This window comes from Tachyglossus aculeatus, chromosome 16 (genome assembly GCF_015852505.1).
Source record: "Tachyglossus aculeatus isolate mTacAcu1 chromosome 16, mTacAcu1.pri, whole genome shotgun sequence".
Classification (NCBI taxonomy): Eukaryota; Metazoa; Chordata; class Mammalia; order Monotremata; family Tachyglossidae; genus Tachyglossus; species Tachyglossus aculeatus.
In genome coordinates, this window is record NC_052081.1 from 15,104,045 (window position 1) to 15,126,806 (window position 22,762).

Here is a 22,762-nt window from a genome sequence, read left to right on the forward strand (position 1 = left end):
AGTGTAGGAATCACATTTACTACAAAAATATTCTGAGAAGACACTTTAAATTAAATTCTTGGGAAAGGGGTGAGAGGTGCACAAAAATATTAGCATTTGTACTACCTAATCAACACACTCCAAGCTTCAGGGAGCCCTAGATAAAGCCGTGGGGGAAATCCTAATATTAAAAATTCTTGTTTTTTTCATAAATCATTTACTGGTGCATCTATCCAGAAGGAAGACTGGTCCATATAGCTCTGATCAAATAATTCCTATCAACTCTAATGGTATCTGGGCAGCAGTCTCTGTCCAGAACCCCCAAAATGGGGACTAAAGTTTTTTATATATTTTGATTTAGGGAAGGAGAAACAATAGGAATTTGCCTACTAGTCCAAAGCCATTAAAAAGTGTTCTGTGGAGTGCTGAGAGGAGAAACTCCCTCCTTCGATCCCTTACTTGATCCTTCATTTGACTTAGGCTAATGCCCACACGAAGCCATAGGGTTTTGTGATGATAGGGAAGGATAGAATGATTCCATCATGCACATCAATTTCGGCTATTAATCTGAAGATTGGCATCTAGAATACCAGATCTACAGATACTGATGTGATCTCTGACATTTAGTGCTTACAATGTGCACAACATTAAACTAAGTATATGGAAGAATCCTGGAACATGAATTAGTATCAGAGCTTAGAACAGTGCTTCACACATAGTAAGTGCTTAACAAATATTATTATTATTATCATTATCCACTTAATATGTGTCAAGCACTGTTCCAGGCACTGGGGTGGATACAAGCAAATCAGCTTGGACAGAGTCCATGTCCCACAGTGGGGCTAGCAATCTTAATCCCCATTTTACAGATGCGGTAACTGAGGCACAGGGAAGTTAAGTGACTTGCCCCAGGCCACACAGCAGACAAGTAGCAGAGACTGGATTAGAACTCATGACCTTCTGACTCCGAGACCCGTGCCCTATCTGCTATGCCATGCTCTAGTAGACACAGGGGGAAGTAACAGAGTATAAAAATATGGGCATAACTGCATCTGTGAGGTGTGTGTCACCAAGTTTTTAAATGATGTGGAAGTGCAGGAGAACACTAGTGTGGGTGGATGAGAGATTAATCAGGGAAGGCTTCCCCTGAGGGATATGTAATTTAACAAGGGCCTTGAAGATGGGGGAAGCAGTGGTCATCTGGATGAGAAGTGGAAAGGGGATCCAGGCATAAGGGAGGGCGTGCACAGGAGGTCAGTTTGAGAGCTCACCTCCTTCAAGAGGCCTTCCCAGACTGAGCCCCCTTTTTCCTCTTCTCCTCCCCATCCCTCTACCCTACCTCCTTCCCCTCCCCACAGCACCTGTATGTTTGTACAGATTTACTACTCTATTTTACTTGCACATATTTACTATTCTATTTATTTTGTTAATGATGTGCATTTAGCTTTGTTCTGACGACTTGACACCTGTCCACAAGTTTTGTTTTGTTGTCTGTCTCCCCCTTCTAGACTGTGAGCCCATTGTTGGGTAGGGACCGTCTGTATATGTTGCCAACTTGTACTTCCCAAGTGCTTAGTACAGTGCTTTGCATACAGTAAGTGCTCAATACAACTGAATGAATGAATGAGATGAGAATGAGATATACCGCTAGACGCTGAGCAAGTATCAGCATTAATGTAGAGGAAAGGGACTCGAGTGGAGTGTAAAGTTAATCAAATGTTTTCCTTCTGATTTGAAGAAATCAAACTAAGATGAACAATTCCATGTTTTTTTCCAGAACCATTTTCAAATCCTCCTTGTCACAGTGTGAAGTATGAATATTATCCTTCAGTGGAGCTCACTGCATTCTAATTAATTTCTCAGCAGTGAATTAATTGGTTAACCATAGAGGTCTAGTACTCTCTGATACTAGGTAATGAGATTAATAATAGATTTCTATCATACACTCAATGATGATACTACAGGTAGCAAGTACTTCAAAACTGCACAACTAAACGCGACTGGAAAAATGCTTCCAGTATCTGTGACAAAGTGGAAACATATCACCTGGAAATCACTAATGCTTTTAGGATTAACATCTCTGAACATGATATCCTGATAGACATCTTCCCAACTAGTAACTCTCTGCTGTACAAAAGAAAGGGATTGTGAATTCTTTTCTTGAGAGTAACACCTGCCTGTGCTACCGAAATAATTTGATGTTAGCCTAAGTCTGATTGACTGACAAAATAAAATGTGTGGCCTCTTCCGCTGGGGACAGTTCAGGGGTCAGAGGTGTTAGCTTCAATATAAAACAGCTACTCAGGAACATTTTCTGTAGAAAGAAAAGCTAAAAAAACCCCTACAACTAAAGGGTTTTCAGGTGTTAATTAACTCTCTTAAGAAGCAGTTTGGCCTAGTGTTATTGTACTGTCCAGGCACTTAGTAAGGTGCTCTGCACACAGTAAAAGCTCAAAACATACAATTGAATGAATGAACTAATGAATGAAAGAGCTTGGGATTGGTAGTTGAAAGACTTGGCTTCTAATCCCATTCTGCCAGTTGCTTGCTGTGTGACCTTGGGCAAGTCAGTGTACTTCTCTGTGTCTCATTTTCCTCAAATGTAAAATGAGGATTAAATACCCGTTCTCCCTCCTATTAGACTGTGAGGCCCTGAGGGAAAGGCACTGTTTCTGACCTAACTGAGTTTATTGTGGGCAGGGAATGTATCTGTCTATTATTGTGTTGTATTTTCTCAAGTGATTAGTACAGAGTTTTGCACAGAAAGCACTCAACAAATATGAATGAATAATTTGTATCTTCCCACGGCATTTAGAACAGTGTTTGACTCATAGTAAGCATTATACAGACACCATTAAAAAAATGCAACTTTCTTTTTGGCAAAGATAGTTTGCAGTAATATTGAGATGAAAATATATGGTCTGAATGGTACAGGAGTGCATAAACTTCCTGCTCATCCAATGCTATCTTGTAATTAAAGAAAACTTTCATGAGATGTCTTTTTGCATATGGTGGGCTGAGACAATATAAAGGCAGTTCTGGAAAAAATGTCTTTTGAATTGTCCACGTACTTGGACAAGTCACTTACATTCTCTGTACCTCAGTTTCCTCAAATGTAAAATGGGGATTAAATCCTACTCCCTGACACTAAGTAAGCACTTAATAAATGTATAATTATTACTGTTAGATCCTTGAGAGCAGGGATAGGACCACACTACATTTGACTCTACCAAGCACTTAGGGTTATCCATTGCTTAACTGGTGCTGTCTTATGACAACTTTGAAGGCAAGGAGGGATGTGGTTTGGCAGATTTGAGTGGGAGGGGATGTTTCATGAATGGGAAAAGAATCTGCTGAAAGGGAAAAGACAGGGCAATGGATTAAGTACAGGAGTGAGGTACAACTGGAGGAGCAGAGTGCAAGTTGTGACATGGAGGGTGATGAAAGTGGCAGGGGTAGCAGGAAATGGATAGTGAGAACGTTGAGTCCCACAGTCGGTAGGTTTTGTTTAATGCAGGGAAGTAGCATGACCTAGTGGAAAGACCACAGGGCTGGGAGTCAGAAGGTTGTTGTTGTCTTTCTCTGTCGAGTCTTGTTCGACCCATAGCGACACCATGGACAAATCTCTCCTAGGATGTCCCACCTCCATCTGGAATCATTCTGGTTGTGGATCCATGGAGTTCTCTTGGTAAAAACATGGAAGTGGTTTTCCATTGCCTCCTTGCTCACAGTAAACCTGAGTCTCCACTCTCGACTCTCTCCCATCCCACTGCTGCACAGGTAAATTTTGACTTGTAGCAGATTGCCTGCCACTCGCTACCCACTGGCCAAGCTAGAAATGGAATGGATATGCCTCTGCTGGACTCTCCCTCCCACAGTCGACACTGGTGGAGTCCTGGAAACTCTCCAGGTGCAACTCCTAGAGGCAGAATCAGAAGGACCTAGATTCTAATCCTGACTCCACAACTTGTTCGCTGTGTGACCTTGGGCAAGACATTTAAATTCTCTGGGCACCAATTACCACCTCATCTGTGAAATGGGGACTGTGAGCCCCATGTAAGACAGAGACTGTGTCCGATCTGATTACCTTGTTTCTAACCTAATGCTTAGAATACCGACCTATACTAAGCACTTATTAATAATAATAATGTTGGTATTTGTTAAGAAGTGCTTACTATGTGCCAAGCACTGTTGTAAGTGCTGGGGCGATAAAAGGTCATCAAGGTTGTCCCATGTGGGGCTCACAGTCTTCATCCCCATTTTACAGATGAGGGGACTGAGGCCCAGAGAAGTGAAGTGGCTTGCCCAGGGTCACAGAGCTGTCAAGTGATGGAGCCAGGATAAGAACCCATGACCTGCACTCTCTTTACCTAGCCTAATTTCTCTGAACCTGTCCAAATAGAGGTTTAATAAATATTTTGAAAGCCCTGGTGGAAACCAACATTTGAGGGGCTTAACATATTATAATAAGTTCTTTTTCAATTGTACATTTGCTTTTCTTAATCTGTAAATGTTTTTATAATGGAAGATATCCTGTAAGATTGCTAGCTCCTTGTGGGCAAGAGAATGTTGCCCCTTGCTTTCGTACTTTAAGTGCTTAATACTGTGTAATGTATACATTAAATACTCAATAAATAAAATTGCTATTACTACTCTTAATTATAATTTTTCCTGTAACAAGCTGACATTGAGCAATTATATGATAAATCCAGAGTTTTGATAATCCAGTCCAGAAGATTCCAGCCAAAAAAATCCTTTGTTTCACTCCTTCTAGAAATCATTTTGGTTGAAAAAAATGGTTATTTTCCTACATCATCCAGACAATGGCATCAAACACCTGCTTTACTTTGATTTGGATAGGAAGCGATTCCCTAGCTTCTCATTTTGTAGCTTCTATGGTGAAATTGTTCATTCCTAGTGTCTTGGAGCTGGTGATCCAAAACCCTTCATTAAATGAGGTGCATTTCCGAAACATTAAAAATCACTACTTTCTCTGGGTTCTGAAAACATTTTGTGAAAACACTTCATTCTGTGTTCCTTTGTACTGTGTGATTAGATGGCCAGTTTGAAGAGATTTTGCAATATTCATCTCAGCAGTATTTTCCTCACTAAAGAATCATAATTAAAGAAAGCCATTTTGAAAACTCACAAGCTCATGCAGGTTCAGAACAATTAGGCTAGGTAATTAGAAACATGATAAAAGGGTAAGCCTGGGAAAAGGAATTAAACCCCTATTGAACTGTTACATCAAAAAGTGAATAAGGAATAGAGTAAATTAAAAGTATAGTTTATAGCTGGTAGGCAGAAGATAGTCAATTATTCTGCAAAACTGCTTATTTATGTCGGCTTAGTATTCACACTGTAGAGAAAAATTAGAAATGTTCAACTAAGAAAGTCCTAGATGTTTTTTCCCACCTTTGGGAAACCAAAAATACCCACGATTTCAGGATAGCTTTGCTAACATTGCAATATTTCTTTTCAGATGTACAACACTTTAAATCATAGATTTTTTTGTTTAATCCCATTTTTGAAGTCAGCTATTCACAGTTTTCTTTGCAGACTTGAAAAGGAAGTTTAGGAGAGGGAAGTAAAATGATGGTCAAAAACCCCATCAAATCTATTCTGCGGCAATTTCCCACCATCCTACAGAGTCATGGTGGAATCTATCATAATTTACAATCAATCATACTTATTGAGAAACAAACCGTGTGCAGTGCACACAGTGCTTGGGAGAGTCCAAGAGAAGCAGCAGTCTTGGAAATAAGAGGATCTGGGTTCTAATCCCAGCTTTGCCACATTTCTGCTGTGTGGCCTTGGGCAAGCCACTTACCTTCTCCGTGCCTCAGTTCACCTATCTGCAAAATGGGGGTTCAATACCTGTTCTCCCGCCTTCTCAGACTGAGCCCCATTTGGGACCTGATTATCTTGTATCTACCACAGTGCGTAGCACATTGTCTTGTCTTATACTGTCGAGTCATTTCTGACCCATAGTGACTCCACGGACACATCTCTCCTACAACCCCCCACCTCCATCTCCAAATGTTCTGGCAGTCTATTCATATCCTCCTTCCACACCATAAACTCGAGTCTGCACCTTCGACTCTCTCCCATGCTGCTGCTGCCCAGCACAGGGGAGTTTTGACTTGTAGCATATTGCCTGCCACTCACTAGCCACTGGCCAAGCTAGGAATGGAATGGGTGGGCCTCTGCTTGATTCTCCCTCCCATAGCCAAGACTGGTAGGGTACTGGAAACTCTCCAGGTGCGATCCTGAAAGAGTGTTTGGCACATAGGAAGCACTTAACAAATATCAGCTTTATTATTACAGAATACCAAAGTTTCCCTCTCAGGGTCACACCTGGAGAGTTTCCAGTTAATACTCTACCAGTCTCGACTATGGGAGGGAGAGTCATGCAGAGGCCTACCCATTCCATTCCTAGCTTAGGCAGTGGTTAGTGAATGGAAGGCAATCTGCTACGAGTCAAAACTCCCCTGTGCAGCAGAGTCTCGGGAGAGAGTAGATGGCAGAGACTCAAGTTCACTGCACGGAAGGAGGCAATGGTAAACCGCCTCTGTATTTTTACCAAGAAAACTCTATGAATATCCTACCAGAATGATTGCAGACGGAGGTGGTGTGTTCTGGGAGAGATGTATCTGTATTGTCGCTATGGATCGGAGATGACCCGACTGCATAAGACAATAGCAGAGTTGGTAAAACCCATTCCCTGCCCACAATTTAGTTCTATGCAGTATATGGAATTGCCCTTCATTTTTCCAGATAACCCAACTGATTGCAAGACTTCGTCAACAAATGTGGCTCTGACTTAAAAGTCCCAACTGTGGTTGCCCATTCATTGCATGCTGTGTACACTAAAGGTTAATTCAATTTTATGCTGATACTTTGGCTGCTTGTAGGATCTTTTGATGTTTCCCAGAAAGCCTTTGTATCTCAACATGCCTGGGGTTGCTGCTGAAAAGTGACACACTGCTGTCCTGATTGATGCTCTTCAGACTCAACCGTTTGTTGATACGTTTCCCTAAGTCCATCGTTATATGATATTTTTTGAGACTGTCCTTTATAATGTCTGTAAATGTTTTCCCTACCTTTCCTTGCTCCTTTTTTATTCCCCACAGAGCACCTTCTTGAGAATCCTGCTGTCATCCATTCTCCTCACATGTCCCTGCTCAGTGAAGATGTGCTCTTAGCGTGCTTCATTGCAAGTGAGCTGACTGTTTATACTCTCATCCTGATCTGTGCTGTATGGTATTATTACCAGTCATGCTGGGGAAACTGCTCAAGAGACTAGTTTCAACCAAATAAAAGTTTGGACACCCGCTTAACTTAATAGAAATTCAAATTGATATGGACTTTGATGTTCCATTGTTACCAAACTTCATCAATCCTCATCTTTAAGTAGGGAAGCAGCACGGCCAAATAAAAAGGGCTTAGGCTTTTAATCAGGATGCCTGGGTTCTATTCTCAGCTCCACTACTTGTCTGCTATGTGATCTCAGGCAATTCGCTTGACTTGTCTGTGCCTCTCTTCTCTCATTTGTAAAATGGGGAATATATTCCTGTTCTCTCTCCTTGCCCTCACAACCATTAGACGCTGAGTCTCATTTGGGCTGGGAACATATCTATCCTGATTGTATCTATCTAAAAATGTAGTAGATTGCTTGGCACATAGTAAGCACTTAAATACCACAATTATTATTAAGGAGATGCCTGTATGGGTGACTCTGTGAGATGCAGAAGAGCCATGAGGCTAAAACTTTCTTAATTGGCTGTCCACTGCTGCTAAGATTTCTTCCACTAGACACTATTTTCATTTGACTGTTATCAGTATTCAGCATTTGCCCTGATTTGAGGTTTCTGCTGTGTTTTCCACATTATTAATAAAGCATTTGATGAGTACTTACATTGTGACAAACTCTTCACTAAGGCTAAGGAGAGGTAGAGAAGCATTGACTCAGACAAGCCTCTGTCCAGTGTGGGCAGGGAGTATAGCTACCAACTCTGTTGTATCATACTCGTCCCCAAGCGCTTAGTAAAGTGCTCTTGCACACAGCAAGTGTTCAATAAATACCATTGATTGGTCTGGGACTAGAATCCAGGTTTCCGAACTTCAAGTATCATGCTCTTTCCACTTTAACAAACTGCCTCTTTAGTCACTGAACTCTGAACACAAATCATTGTTCACCCCCGATTCAGTAATGATAATAATGATGGTAATAATAATAATGGTATTTGTAAGTGATTACTAGAAGCAGCATGGCTTGGTGGAAAGAGCACGGGCTTGGGCGTCAGAAGAGGTGGGTTCTAATTCCAGCTTGCCACTCATCTGCTGTGTGACTTTGGGCAAGCCACTTAACTTCTCTGTGCCTCAGTTACCTCATCTGTAAAATGGAGATTAAGACTGTGAGCCCCATGTGGGAAAAACTGATTAGCTTGTATCTACCCCAGCGCTTAGAACGGTGCTTGGCACATAGCAAGCACATAACAAATATCATTATTATTATTATTATTATTATTATTATTATTATTATTATTCTGTGTCAAGTACTATTCTAAGTGCTGGGGTGGTTGCAAGTAAATCAGGTCGGACACAGTCCCTGTCACACATGGGAATGACAATCAAAGTAGGAAGGAAGACAGGAACTGAAACCCCATTTTACGGTTGAAGAAACAGGCACAGAGACACTAAATAACTTTCCCAAGGTCACACAGCAGGAAAGTGGTGGAGCTAGGATTAAAACCCAGACCCAGTTTCTTTCCAACAGGCACGCTTTCAGATTTTCCATTACATTTCAAGTAGCTTTCTTTGGGACAGTTGACTTGCCATGGACGTACCCTTGAACATATGGACCCAGATGGTCTTGAAAACGCTGTTTCACTCTAACATCCTAACAGAAGCTTCAGGGTTTCCATATGCCTTCTTTAACAGATACTGCTCTTGCTGCTTTTCCATACCCCAGAGCTGTTTGGATTCAGTAATGTCAGGAGCTTGCAACAATGTGCTTATTCTGCCAATACTGCAGTCGTCATCTGACTGCACAATACTTAGACCGCACATTTAAACTACATCCAAATGTACTGACGTAAGGTTTAAGAAAAAACCGTTTTCAGGTCCTTTGGATCCTAATGTTAAGGTTAAGTCATACCTTAATTGAGTGAGAGTGTGAAATATTTAGGGTCTGTGAGGAGACGTGGGGTCATGAAGATTTGGTCTAGTGGGTAGAGGATGGTCCTGGGGGTCAGAGGGACTTGGGTTCTAATCCTGACTCTGCCCCTTGTCTGCTCTGTGAGCCTGGGCAAGTCACCTTACTTCTCTGTACCTCAGTTACCTCATCTGTAAAACTGTTAGCTCCATGCAGGGTCAAGGACTGTATCCCACCTGACAAACTTGTATCTACCCCAGAGCTTAGTACAGTGCCTGGCACACAGGAAATGCTTAACAAATACCACAATTATTATTATTAATTTGTCTACCAACCTCTACTGAATTGTATTCTCCCATGCATTTAGTGCAGTGCTCTACACATAGTGCACATTCAATACCTCGCACTGATTGATTGATAATGTGAAAAGGCACAGCATAGACAAGTGGAAAAACAAGTTCAGATTTCAAATCCATGTGAGCAATCCACTGCTCTGTCTCCACAGGTTGATGCACATTTCACATTTATTTTTTTTTACTTTTTCCTCCATGCACGTCACAAAAATTCCATTGTCATCATCACTATCATCATCATAAGCAACATTATCCTTATTATCATCCTCAGTAAGCACTGAGTGCTTACTGTGTCTAGAGCATTCTAGTAAGTGCTTGGGAAGGTACAATACAACCAACTTGGAAGGCATGTTCCCCGCACAAAACAAGTTTACACATGATATCCTCACACTTTGAATTGCCTGGAATATTGTAAGTCTAGAGTTTTGTAGGACATGATGCAAGAGAGTTGACTGTGAGGGTTGTTTTCATGTGGAAGCCCTCTTTTCCCCAATTCCTTTGCATCCTCCCCCTTGAGCACCATCTATGAACTTGTAGCTTTACACTTTAAGCACTGGATAGCAATCAATCATATTTATTTAGTGCTTACTGGGTGCAGAGCCCTTTACTAAGTGCTTGGGAGACTACAATATAACATAGTTGATAGACACATTCCCTGCCCACAAAGAGCTTAATAATCACCCCAGCTTCAGTCCCACAGCACTTAGAATTTAAAATAAACTATGGATATGTACCTGTCACACTCTCTAGATTGTTTACCAGATTCATCATATTGTATTCTCCCAAGTGCTTATTACAATGCTTTGCACACTGTAAGTGCTCAACAAATATCACTGATCAATTGACTGCTTTACTTTGCTCCAATCAAGTCAACGGACCTGAACTTGCCCACAGATATTGAAGAAACGGGCTTAATATTTTTTTAGAAGTCATTTGGTGTCAACTCTTGTTAGTCCTCACTGAAAGTGTTCTGATTATTAATTAACCACAAATGAACCCAGAGAGACTTCCAGCTAATTTAAAAATACAGGTCTTTGGAGGCCAGTGATAATCGAATGACAATGCAGTTGATAAATCAATTAAATGGCAACATAAAACAATCTTATAAACATTACTAGAACATAAATATGTCTTCAGCATTTTCCTTATAGCTCAGTACTCTTACTCATAAGGGAAAGGTTAATTTTGCTTTTTATGGTTTGATTTATTCCAATTTTTCCCACAGAAATATTTGTACTTAAAGTAATATCTCTCCTATTTACACAGTAAAACAAATTATTAGGTCTCAGAAAGCATCTATCAGTCTGCTAGATTGTAAATGTCTCATGTATAGGGATCTGGTCTACTGATTCTATTCTACTCATCATCATCATCATCATCATCATCAATCGTATTTATTGAGTGCTTACTATGTGCAGAGCACTGTACTAAGTGCTTGGGAAGTAAAAATTGGCAACATATAGAGACAGTCCCTACCCAACAGTCGGCTCACAGTCACAGTACTTGCCCAAGTACTTAGTGCAGTGCTTTGTACTGATCAGATACCCATAAACTCAGTGACATTTATACCGTAGTATTCCCGAATGCTTAGTACAGTGCTCTGTTCATTCATTCATTCAATCGTATTTATTGAGCGCTTACTGTGTGCAGAGCACTGTACTAAATGCTTCGGAAGTACAAGTTGGCAACATATAGAGACAGTCCCTACCCAACAACAGGCTCACAGTCTAGAAGGGGGAGACAGACAACAAAAAAAGTAGACAGGAAGTGTCCAGTAAATACACCTGGATGACTGACATTGCTCGACCCCCATGGAAATTCAGGCAAATGTCAATGTCAAATGGAGTATTATTTTTTGTTTGTTGTGGGTGTTGGGAGGTTACAGGAATAGGAGAAAGAAAATAAGAGTGATTTCAAAATAGACTTAAAAGCACTAGTGTCAAGTACAGAAATACAAATGTGCTATTTATACAATTATAAATAGTACATTAAATCACAATTAATTATACTGTACTTAAATTTTATGAATTCTTTAAATATTTCCTAGTGTTATAAAATTTAAATACATGAAATCATTCACAGGTCACAGAAAGAAGCAAAATGCACGGAAAGCTTTGAATAAACAATCACTTCCAAAAGTTTGACAGGAATCGTGTGATAGGAATCCTATCCTTGGCATATGATGGGAATCAACTTCTGATAATAGCTTTGCGATTCTTGTGACATTCTACAGAGCGCTACAGAGTCCAGTGAAACAAGACTGAATCAGATTCTCAGCCCTGTTCCGCTCCTTTGGTTAGAGAGAAAAGACTTGGTACAGGTTTTCTAATTCGGATGCAACCGATCATATAGTTATGGAAGGCTTTGAGGATTTTGTTCTCTCCCAAGCACTTAGTACAATGCTCTGCACACAATAAGCACTCTCTAAAAATGATTGAAAGAATGAATGGATTCTGATCAAATTTTCAAGGCAGGCAAGCTTTTTAAATAGTTGCCAGAAACCCAAGTTTATTGCTAGTGTCAAAATCCTATGAACACTACGTAGAGGTCTGATGTTCCCTGCAATTCTGTATCTTGTGTGCTGCAAAAATCATGTCTACTGGTGACTACTATGATCTGAAGCCTCATTAGAATTCTGGAAGGTCTTGTTTAAACTATATTCTTCAAGAATTGAAAACTAGATTAGAAGGTCCTTGAAGGCAGGGATCGTATCTACTAACTCTACTATACTCTCCCAAATGTTTAATGAAGTGCTAACGATAATGATGATTATGGTAATAATAATCACAATTTTAATCATAATTGGTAAGATTGCTTACTAGTGCCAAGCACTGTACCAAGCACTGGGCTAGATACAAGATAATTAGGTTGGACACAGTCGAATAGGATGGAGAACCAATGTTGAATCCCTGTTTTACAAATGAGAAACTGAGACATAGAGAAGCTAATTGATTAAGCTTAAGTAACTGTAAGCTCCTTGGGGGAAGGAATTATGTCTACCACCTCTACTGATCTGTGCTTTCCCAAGCACTCAGTACAGTTTGCATTCAATTAATACTAATTGATTAATTGATTGATTTACTTGCCTTAGTTCACATAGCAGGCAAGTGGCAGATCCAGGACTTGGACATCTGCTATCCGGGCCAGTGCTCTTTCCACTAAGCCATGCTGCTTCCCACTGCCCACCCCTTATCAACCAATGGTCCTCAATGATCATGAATTGCTTTAATCAATCCTTTATAATACATTTTCAGTGATGGGGAAGTTTAACTGCATCATGAAAATTCTTGTTCAACAACAAATTCCGAGTCAAATGATGTGGGAATGTGTATCCAGATTAACGATGGTGTTATATATGGGAATGAGGACGGCAGAATTGAAGCCACAATGGAAAAGTGAAAACTTTCAGGTTTGGTTACAAACTTCCCTTTAAATATTTGTCACCAACAGTTTGTGACCTTGGGCAAGTCACTTAACTTTTCTGTGCCTCAGTTTCCTCATCTGTAAAAATGGGGACTAAATCCTACACCTTTTTAACTAGACTGTGAGCTCTATGTAGGACAGGGACTGTGGCCAAATGGATAACCTGGTAGATAACCCAGTGTTTAGAACAGTGCTTGGCACATAGGAAGCATTCAGTACCATAATTATTAATATTGTTTTATTCAGCATCCATTTCTCCACCAAACCTATCCTAAATACTATTTTTGTGAGAACACACTTTTGATCTATCAAGTGAAAAGGCTCCCAACATGTGTGCATTAAGGACTTAAAGAAAAGGGGAAAACACAATTTCTCAAGTGGGCTTTTTGAAAATAACAAACCCAGGATTCTAGGGTTTCTTTTGTGATCCCAGGTGTGTGAGTATATAGCACCAATCTTCTGCTCCACTGTGGCAAGTCTTCAATACCTCAGAGGAGAGAGTTTGTAAATTGAAATTCCCTGCTTGTGCCAAAAAACAAGCAGAGGGCTATTGTGATATCTCTATGACATCACAGTTATATCAGAATTGGCAGCAAGAATTAAAGCAATTGAAGTTTTCAGGGCTCTGTGTGATGGGATTGGGCTAAATAAGTAAATTCTACTTTTTCAAAAGAGTTAGAACGAGTTCTGCTTGAGATTCAGCTTTAAAGATAACCTAGGATGGAAGAGAAATTCATTTGGTTTCTTTTATTTCCTATTCAAGCTGAGCAAACAGATTCTCAGGGTACTGGAACATTGGCAATTTGATGAACTGAGTATGCACCTCTTAGCTTGATGGACAGAGTTATTCACAAGTTAGAGAGCAAGGCCACAGTCAGAGCAAGGTGGTTTAAAATCCCTTCAAAACAGACTGGCAGTGGATTGTAGGGAAGGAAGCATGGACTACAAAATCCATGGTTCTGGGGGGAGGGAGTGGTCATCTACATTTTCCAGAAGCTATTGGGATATTCTGGCTTCTCTGCCAGTAGCGGGACAGCTCAATCCCCTGGGACAGGTCTGAGAAATCCTTATGAAGAAGTAATTCAGTGGGAACTTCCTAGGCTTTGCTGCATTGTCATTTTCTGGGAGTCTAGTAAATTCCATTCGGTAGACTGTTTTTCTCTGCTTAAGCTAAACCTGGGTAAAAAGGAAGCTAGGGTTAATAACTTGGGGTTACTCTTAGGCTAAACTCTTCTGTCCAGACACTTCTTCAAGTAAAGTCTTTGGGCAGATATGTGGAGAGTCACGAGGTACATCATTTTGGGTAATAAAATGATTAAGTTTTGCCCTTCCGCCTCCATACCTCAGGAGTTGTAAATATGATCTTGGAAACTTCAGCTTTTGTATTTTTCTGCCACCAGTCTTGCCAGTTGTTAGTACTTTGGCTTGGGAATCTGATTTGGTCATGATTACTGGGGGTTTCACAGAACTCCCAATTGGATCTTGAGAGACAAAGAGATGGAGAGAACGGGGAGGTGAAGAGAGAAGCAGATATACGTAAATATATATGAGAAGCAGCATGGCCTAGTGGCAAGAGCACAGGCTTGGAAATCAGAAAATGTGGATTTTAGTCCCAGCTGCCACTTGTCTGCTGGGTGACCTTGGGCAATTCACTTAACTTTTCTGTGCCTCAGTTACCTCATCTGTAAAATAGGATTAAGACTTTGATTACCTTGATTACCTTGTATTTACCCTAGAGCTTAGAACAGTCCTTGGCACATAGTAAGAGCTTAACAAATACCACAATTATTATTATCATATTTATAATATATATCTACAAATTTATACAAATATACATCTGTATATATATAGGCTATGAATGTAATATACATATTATATATATATATATATAGAGAGAGAGAGAGAGAGAGAGAGAAAGAGAGAGAGAGAGCAGAGTCCTTGGACAGAAGTTAAGTCACTTGCCCAAGGTCATTCAGCAGAAAAGTGGTAGAAATGGGATTAGAACCCAGATCTTTTGGCTCCCAGGCCTCTGCTCTTTCCACTAGGTCATGCTGCTTCTCAACTGTGTGTCACACACTGTTCTAAGTGCTAAGGTAGATACAACTCAATCAAATTGGACACAGTCCCTGTCCCACATGGGGCTCACAGACCAAGCAAGGAGGAAGGAGAGGTATTGAATCCCCATTTTACGGAGGGGCATACTGAGGATAAGAAAAGTTAAGTGACTTGCCCAAGGACGCACACCAGGCAAATGGCAAAGCCAGGATTAGAACCCAGGGCCCCTGGCTTGCAGGACCCTGCTCTTTTCACTAGGCCAAGCTGCGTCACTTCAACAAGTTCTTATCCATTAGTCTGCGAAAAGAGTTGGGCTTAGTGCAGAGACTGGGAATCTGGCCTGCTGCAATTGCAAACTCATCATTTCTTCAAAATCAAAGGCGGGGTAATGTTAAATAACAACAGGACAGAGAATACAGCTTTTCATGTCACTCACCAGATGAGGAACTCTGGAATAGTGTCAGTTCTTTCCTAGCTGCCAATGACTCTGTCAAGATTCCAGATGGTATTTCTGGAAGAATATTTCTCATTAAGTGGCATCTGTGAATGCCATCATGAGTGATGGATGACAGGGAAAGTGAGAGGTTTGCATTTTACTAAGAGCTTAAATCATTTCATTATTTTGGAACATATAGGAAACATTTTGAGAAAAAGACAAAACATTTTTCAAAGATGAAATATGGGACAATATCAAGGAAAAAAAAATTGGAATGGCCTTATTTAGAACCAGGAATGATTACCAAGACAACAGAAAATGCCGAAGACCATCTCAAGCATGTTTCTTGTTACATCGTGAATTAATCATTAGAGCAAATGAAGTGGGAAATTTTCTCCTCTTGGGACAAACAAAAGAATCCCTTTGATTTTCAGGGATTTTTTTTTTATGGAAGTATTTTCAATTGTGCCTTCTGTACCCAGCAGCTCTTTCTACCATGACTTTCCCTGTAGGAATTACACTGGACAATGGTATGAGTTAACTCTGCTGAGCTGCAACAATCATTTATTTTCCTGCTTAGACCACCAAGGAGGATGCAATTAGTGCCACTCCATTGCAGGTTTATGGGACAAGGCCTAGCTTACTAGGTAGTGGGTGGAATTCAGACCACCAATTCATTTAAAATTGGCCGCTAACCAATCAACAGATGGTAACCACTTTTCCTCACTTCCATTATGGGCTAGATTTCAAATAATGACCAGCTCATGAAAAGCTCAGCTTGCCCACTCATTGCCTTGATCTCTACTGTTTCCCAGAACTATCTTCAAAGCAATCACAGTAGGAGATTATAAATAACCTTAATCAGTGCTTATTGTGGATCAGATTAAAATCAATTTAACTCAGCCATAGGAGGGACAGAAGTCCTCTAAGTCGTATATCTTAAACCAACCTGTATCTTCAAAAACCATTTATTTTAAAAGGGCTTATGATCATATCATAAATCAAGCTAAAAAATTCCAGTAGCAAGGCTTACTGAATTTATGTAATAACTAGGAATTATCTAATCAGGATTTTTAAATTCATCATATAGGCAAATTCAAACCAATATACCTGAAAACTCAGTTTACAAAATCCAAACTAACTTTGGAAAATTTGTGCTTCCAGCAGAAACTATTTGTATTCTGATACTACTACTACTACTAATAACAATGGTATTTGTTGAGCACTTATGTATCAGAGACTGTACTAAGCACTGGGGGAGGTACAAGCAAATCGGGTTGGACACAATCTCTGTCCCATGTGGGGCTCACAGTCTCAATCCCCATTCTTTAGATGCAGTAACTGAGGCCCAGAGAAGTGAAGTGAGTTACCTAAGGTCACACAGCAGATAAGTGGCTGAGCTGGGATAAGAATCCATGGCTTCAGACTCTCAGGCCCGTGCTCTATCCACTATGCCATGCTATCTATAGCTATACCTATATATCATATATATACATATATATATATATATATCAGTGCTTAGAACAGTGCTCAGTGCTTAGAACAGTGTTTAGCACATAGTAAGCACTTAACAAATGCCATTATTATTATTATTATATAATGGAAGATGAAATGATGAAATGCATCACTGTGAAAACAGCGCTGAGATATATCTGCATGTATTTTAATTTTTATTATTGTTATTAGTACTATTAATTATGATTTATGGTACTCAAATACTTCCTATATGCCAAGTACTAATCTCAGTGCTGGAAAAGATGCAAGTTAATCAGGTTGGACACAGTCTCTGTCCCACATGGGGCTCACAGTCTAGGTAGAAGGCACAGAGAAGTTAAGTGAATTGCACAATTACACAGCAGGACATTGGCAGAACCAGGATTAGAACCCAGGTTGCCCAACTCCCAGGCCTTTCCACTTGTTCTTTCCACTAGGCCATGCTGCTTCTCAATTATGTCAGTGATATCATCATCAAATATCCCCTTTATCTTGAACTAAAATCAAACACATGTTTTAAAGGCCCACCTTTAATCTAAAAAACCAAAGTATATTTAGAATGTCTGTCGCTCTGCAGCATAATATGAACCATGACAAAGAGGAAACGCTAGGCATTTTGTCAACTTCATGGAGCCCTTCTAGGGAGAAAATTATCTTCCAATATACAGCTTTCATATTATACTTTGAATAAAGCTTTGTGAATCCAAACAGCAAACAATTGAGTGTGAATATCCTCCAATTGCTGCTCATTTGACTGAAGCCACGTTCATTCAGTCACTCAATTGTATTTATTGAGTGCTTACTGTGTGCAGAGCACTGTACTAAGTGCTTGGGAATGTTCAAGGAGGAGCTTTTTTTATGACTCTTAAAATGGGTTATATCGAGTCACATGAGCCCATGACACTTCTCTGAGGTTTCTCAGGAGTCTTTTAAAAGACATTTTGCTCCAGGTAGAAAATGAGGTCTGTTTGAGGAAAAGGTTCGATAATAATCATAACAATAAAAATAATAATTGATAATTGCAGTGTTTGTTAACTTATTATGTGCAAGTGCTATGCAAAGTGGTGGGGGGGATAAAATCAGAAAATTCAGACAGACCCTGTCCCTCATGGGGCTCACAGTATAACAGTGAGGGAGAACAGGTATTTCATCCCCATTTTACAGATGAGGAAACTGAGTCCTAGAGAAGTTAGGCAACTTGCCCAGTGACAAAGCAAGCAAGTGGTGGAGCCAGGATTAGAACCCAGGTCTCCTGACTCCCATACTTTCACTAGGCCATGCTGCAGTCCAGCCCTGTGGAGAAGGAGTTGTGGCAGAATCAATAATTCCTGTTTGTAAAATACTGGAACATGATTGATAATTCTGTAAATTTGATGTAGGCAAATTTAACATGGATAATCTATACATTTTCTGACATTTAGCATCAGGTGAGATTCTCCCAATATATCCCTTTATTTCCTTGATCTTGAGAGATGTAAACTGGAAGCTGAGTTGTGTTTTTGCAACTGCATTTATCAAAATCTTTCGCTCCATTTTGTTTCTGAAGGACTGCATTTGAAATACTTAATTTTATAGTATTACAAGGATGTTACATACAAAATTACAAGTTAAATCAGAACTTTGAAATATATTGCCTTATTCAGTGTACTACATAAAATATTGTGAAGTCATAATGTAACCTTCAAAATTTTCTTTAATTGAAAAGTTGGAGAGGCTTTTTGAACATGTTATTTTAGAGACGAAGAAGTATTTTGAAGTGGTGCCTGTTTCCAAAAATATGATGTGTTTCTAAACTTGTGGAAATCAGAACTCCTAATGCCTTTTAAGCAATTAAAAGAAATGACTTATTAATTCCAAAAAAGTGTGCATAATTGTGAACTGCTGCATGGAGAATAATTAAATTGTAATTCCAAAAGGTTAATGTTGCAATTTACTTTTTTTAAGAATTTAATTTATATAATTGTGCAGATCTTTGCAACTCAAAGTCACACATGATCAATTTTCATCCATTTTTATGAGAGGAATTCATTAATGTTTAAGATATATCCCGGCTCTACTAGCACATCAGCCTCCAAGCTCATCTCCCTGTTTCCCAGTGTCGGCAGAGAACCTACCAAATCGGTGACACGGTATTTTCTCAGGGCTTAGTAGTACAGTTCTCAATCCACAGGAAGCCTCAATGAATATGATAGATTGAATCCCTCTCCAATCCTTTATTCGCTGTCCTGTCCAGATCACTGTTCTAGAACTTCATTTTGCACACCTCTGGCCACTCTTTAGAAACTTTAAGTGGCTCTGAATTTCTCTCCACATAAAGCAGAAGCCCCTGACCATTGGATTTAAACCAGTCCATCAGCTTGTTCTCCGGCTACTCCCCTGATCACACTCTTCATTACTTTCAAGCCAACCTGTTCACCTAACCTCTCTCTTGATTATTTTGCAGCTGAACGGTTACTCACATTCTCCCTTCTCCCTGGAACTCCAGCCAACTTCCTAACCAACGGTCTAATAATATATGCCAAACACCATGCTAAATTCTGGGATAAATACAGTTAATATATTCAGAAATTAGTACCTGTCCCACAAGGGGCTCGTTAACTAAGTGGAGATAGACCGATAAGAATGAAGTATAAGTAGCATTAATATTGCAAATTCTCTGGGATCTTGGCAAGCAAAAGTATGACGAAAAAGGTTCTTTTTCCATCAACGATAGGATTTGAATACTATTACTCTTCAAAGAATCACATGATTGCATTGGACATGTTATTTTATTGCCAATTTGTCTTGAATATATTATAACTTTAAAATGCCTTTAGCTTTTTTGTTTTGTAGGCGTCACTCTGAATTCTGGATGGAGACATTAGATGGAGTCCTATAGTATGCAGAAAGGTTACTCAAATATAAACTTCTTTTATGGCAAGGATTTTACCCCTCACCCTCAACTCTGTCCTCCTAATCCCTAGTAATAATAATAATAATAATAATAACGGCATTTGTTAAGCACTTACTATGTGCAAAGCACTGTTCTAAGAGCTGGGGGGATACAAGGTGATCAGGTTGTCCCACGTGGGGCTCACAGTCATCATCCCCCTTTTTACAGATGAGGTAGCTGAGACTCCGAGAAGTTAAGTGACTTGCCCAAGATCACACAGCAGACATGTGGCGGAGCCAGGATTCGAACCCATGACCTCTGGCTCCAAAGCCCATGCTCTGTCCACTGAGCCACACTGCTAGTACATTTGTCATGCACACTGTAGTTGCCAAAGAAATATTTGTTAATGATAATGACTTGCCTAAAGTCATGCTGAAAGAAGAGGTGGAGGTACGATTATATTTCTCATCCTCTAAATCTTTGGTCTGTTTCTTAAACCACTAAGTAGTCTGCTGCCAATTTATCATTTATTCCACCGGCAAGACCTCCAAGCTTGAAGAACAAGTGCTTCTGAGTATGCTTTTGGGTGACTAAGAAAACAAACTGCTTAGAAATTTATGTTCATCTGAAACTGTGTGCTAGCCACTACCAATAATAATGTTTGTTGCTGATTTCTCCATATATCATTTATATGTTAATTTCTAATCCTAAAATCCTGATGGCAAACAAAGAGAAGGTACAGCAAAGTGTATAAAGGAGGCAAGATCATTAGTAATTATTAATTCTATTTGTTGGGGCTCTGAAATCTTTTTTTTGGTACTACGCCGAATAACCAAGAGAAAATCAAGGTAGATATCATGCCGATGTAGCTACTGATTTTCCTGGCAGACAACACACCTAAAATAACTTCCATCTGATAATAGCCAAGAAGTTTTTTTTATACTGGAGCAATTGAATGTTCAGAGGAGGAAACCATGCATTCCTGCAGCATTTGCTGGGAGTTTCATGTTTTATAATTATCCTAGAATCCCTGAAGAAAGATCAAGGTGGTTTTTTTTAAACAAAAAATGTGCATTAAGTGGAAATTTTACAGTCCTCAAGCACAGTAGAACGACTCCAAACATTTTAATCGTGGAAAACAAAAAAATGGAAAGGAAACATATTTCTCACTAAATCTAACTATGGCATACGGATGTAAATGCTTTAACATTTCAGAAAAGTCAAAGAAACGTTCATTTTATTTATGCTTACTGTAAAAAAAATCTTATCTTAAATCACACCATGCACTTCATTTTGAAAATAGATTTAAATGATTTTGCCAAAACTGCCATTTACTGTATGAGACACTTAGCTGGTTGAGATAGATAAACCTTTGAGCAAAGAATGCTGGGGAGGTGGATTTGATAGATTTGCTACCACATATTTACATAAAAAAGAAGAAATCTTTTGAGACAGATGGGAAAAGGTTTGATTCTTGCACCAAGCAGAGTGCAGGTGTATTTAGAGTGAGAACTGTTGGAAGCCATTGCATGCGTAGTTAAATAAATCTTTCTGTCAACAAATAAAAGGATCATGCATAAAAAATCCCTTCATTTTTACTCTGTGAAGGATCATCCAAGATGATTTCTAAATGAGATTCACTGGAAGACTAAATGCACTCTTTATAGGCTATTTAATTTCAGTCATCTATAACCATTGTGATGATCATAACTCACTGAAAGAAAACAAAGAAAATCCTAACACAAAATGAGAATTGTTTATGTTCAGAATGAATACATATGCATGCTTTCAGAACTACAGCTCTTATTTCCTTTCATCTATTCCCCCAACTTCTCTCAGGGTCGCACCTGGAGAGTTTCTAGTACTCTACTGGTCTCTGCTACGGGAGGGAGAGTCAAGCAGAGGCCTACCCATTCCATTTCTAGCTTGGGCAGTGGCTAGCGAATGGAAGGCAATCTGCTACAAGTCAAAACTCACCCAGGCTGGGCAGCAGCAACATGGGAGAGAGTCAAAGTTGGGGACTTGAGTTCACTGCATGGAAGGCGGCAGTGGTAAACCATTTCAGTAATTTTGTTGAAAGTGGAGACTTGAGTTTACTGCATAGAAGGCGGAAGCGGTAAACCACTTCTGTAATTTTCCCAAGAAAACTCTATGGATACCCTACCACAACATTTGCAGATGGAGAGCGGGGCATTTGGTGAGAGATGTGTCCGTGCTGTCGCTATGGGTCGGAAATGACTTGACAGTATAAGACAAGATTCCCCCAAAATCTCCCTGCCCAAATTCACAGGAATTTTCCAAATTACAGTGCCTGACAGATTTTAGGTAGATGTATATTTTTTTCTTCTCACTGTAATGTTAGTCCACACTACGTGATTGAAAGCTGTGTGCCCACAGTCCGATGTTACTTGCACAATAACAATAATAATAATGATAACAATAGTGATAACAGTGATAATACTATTCTTTAAGTGTTGACTGTGTGCTAAGCACCGGGGTAGATACTAGACTTATGGAAATGTTGTGGTATGGAAAAAGTACAATTTCTTAGGTTTTTCAGCTATTTGTAATGTTCAGCTAAGAACTGTGTTTTTTTGAGTTACCAACTTAAGACCAACTGTAAAGGGGATGGATTAGGAAAGATTCCCAGTAACCTGTACTGCTCCTTTCGCCACCCTATATCGCGCAACCAGAGAGTTCAGACCAGAGGACAGGTGTACACAGAACCCTCTTCCCAATATTTGGAAAAAATGGAATAGCAGGAAGTTGGTATAATTCCTCAATTTAGGCTCAATTCATTTACATAACCCTAGGGAGAGAATGACTGCACAATTATTTTTCACCCAGAAAGAAAACATTTTCATTGGAGATTTGAAAAAGAGGTTACATAATGAATAAAGGATAAATTCCACTTCAGAGGAGAACTGGGAAGAAATCACTTGTAAGGACCCCAACAGGAGAAATGAGGGATAGTAAGCATTATCATTTCTGAG

At 39.6% G+C, this 22,762-nt stretch overlaps 3 non-coding genes across 3 annotated transcripts; 2 read left to right on the plus strand and 1 right to left on the minus strand.

Annotated features, from left to right (window-relative positions):
- Positions 1-6,120: 6,120 nt before the first annotated feature.
- On the minus strand, positions 6,121-6,258 carry LOC119938883. The gene has a single exon (XR_005454578.1). It is a non-coding gene; the product is annotated as a small nucleolar RNA SNORA7 (small nucleolar RNA).
- Positions 6,259-6,318: 60 nt separating this feature from the next.
- On the plus strand, positions 6,319-6,460 carry LOC119938858. The gene has a single exon (XR_005454555.1). It is a non-coding gene; the product is annotated as a small nucleolar RNA SNORA7 (small nucleolar RNA).
- Positions 6,461-21,598: 15,138 nt separating this feature from the next.
- LOC119938815 lies at positions 21,599-21,736 on the plus strand. Its single transcript, XR_005454517.1, has one exon. It is a non-coding gene; the product is annotated as a small nucleolar RNA SNORA7 (small nucleolar RNA).
- The last annotated feature ends 1,026 nt before the right edge of the window (positions 21,737-22,762 follow it).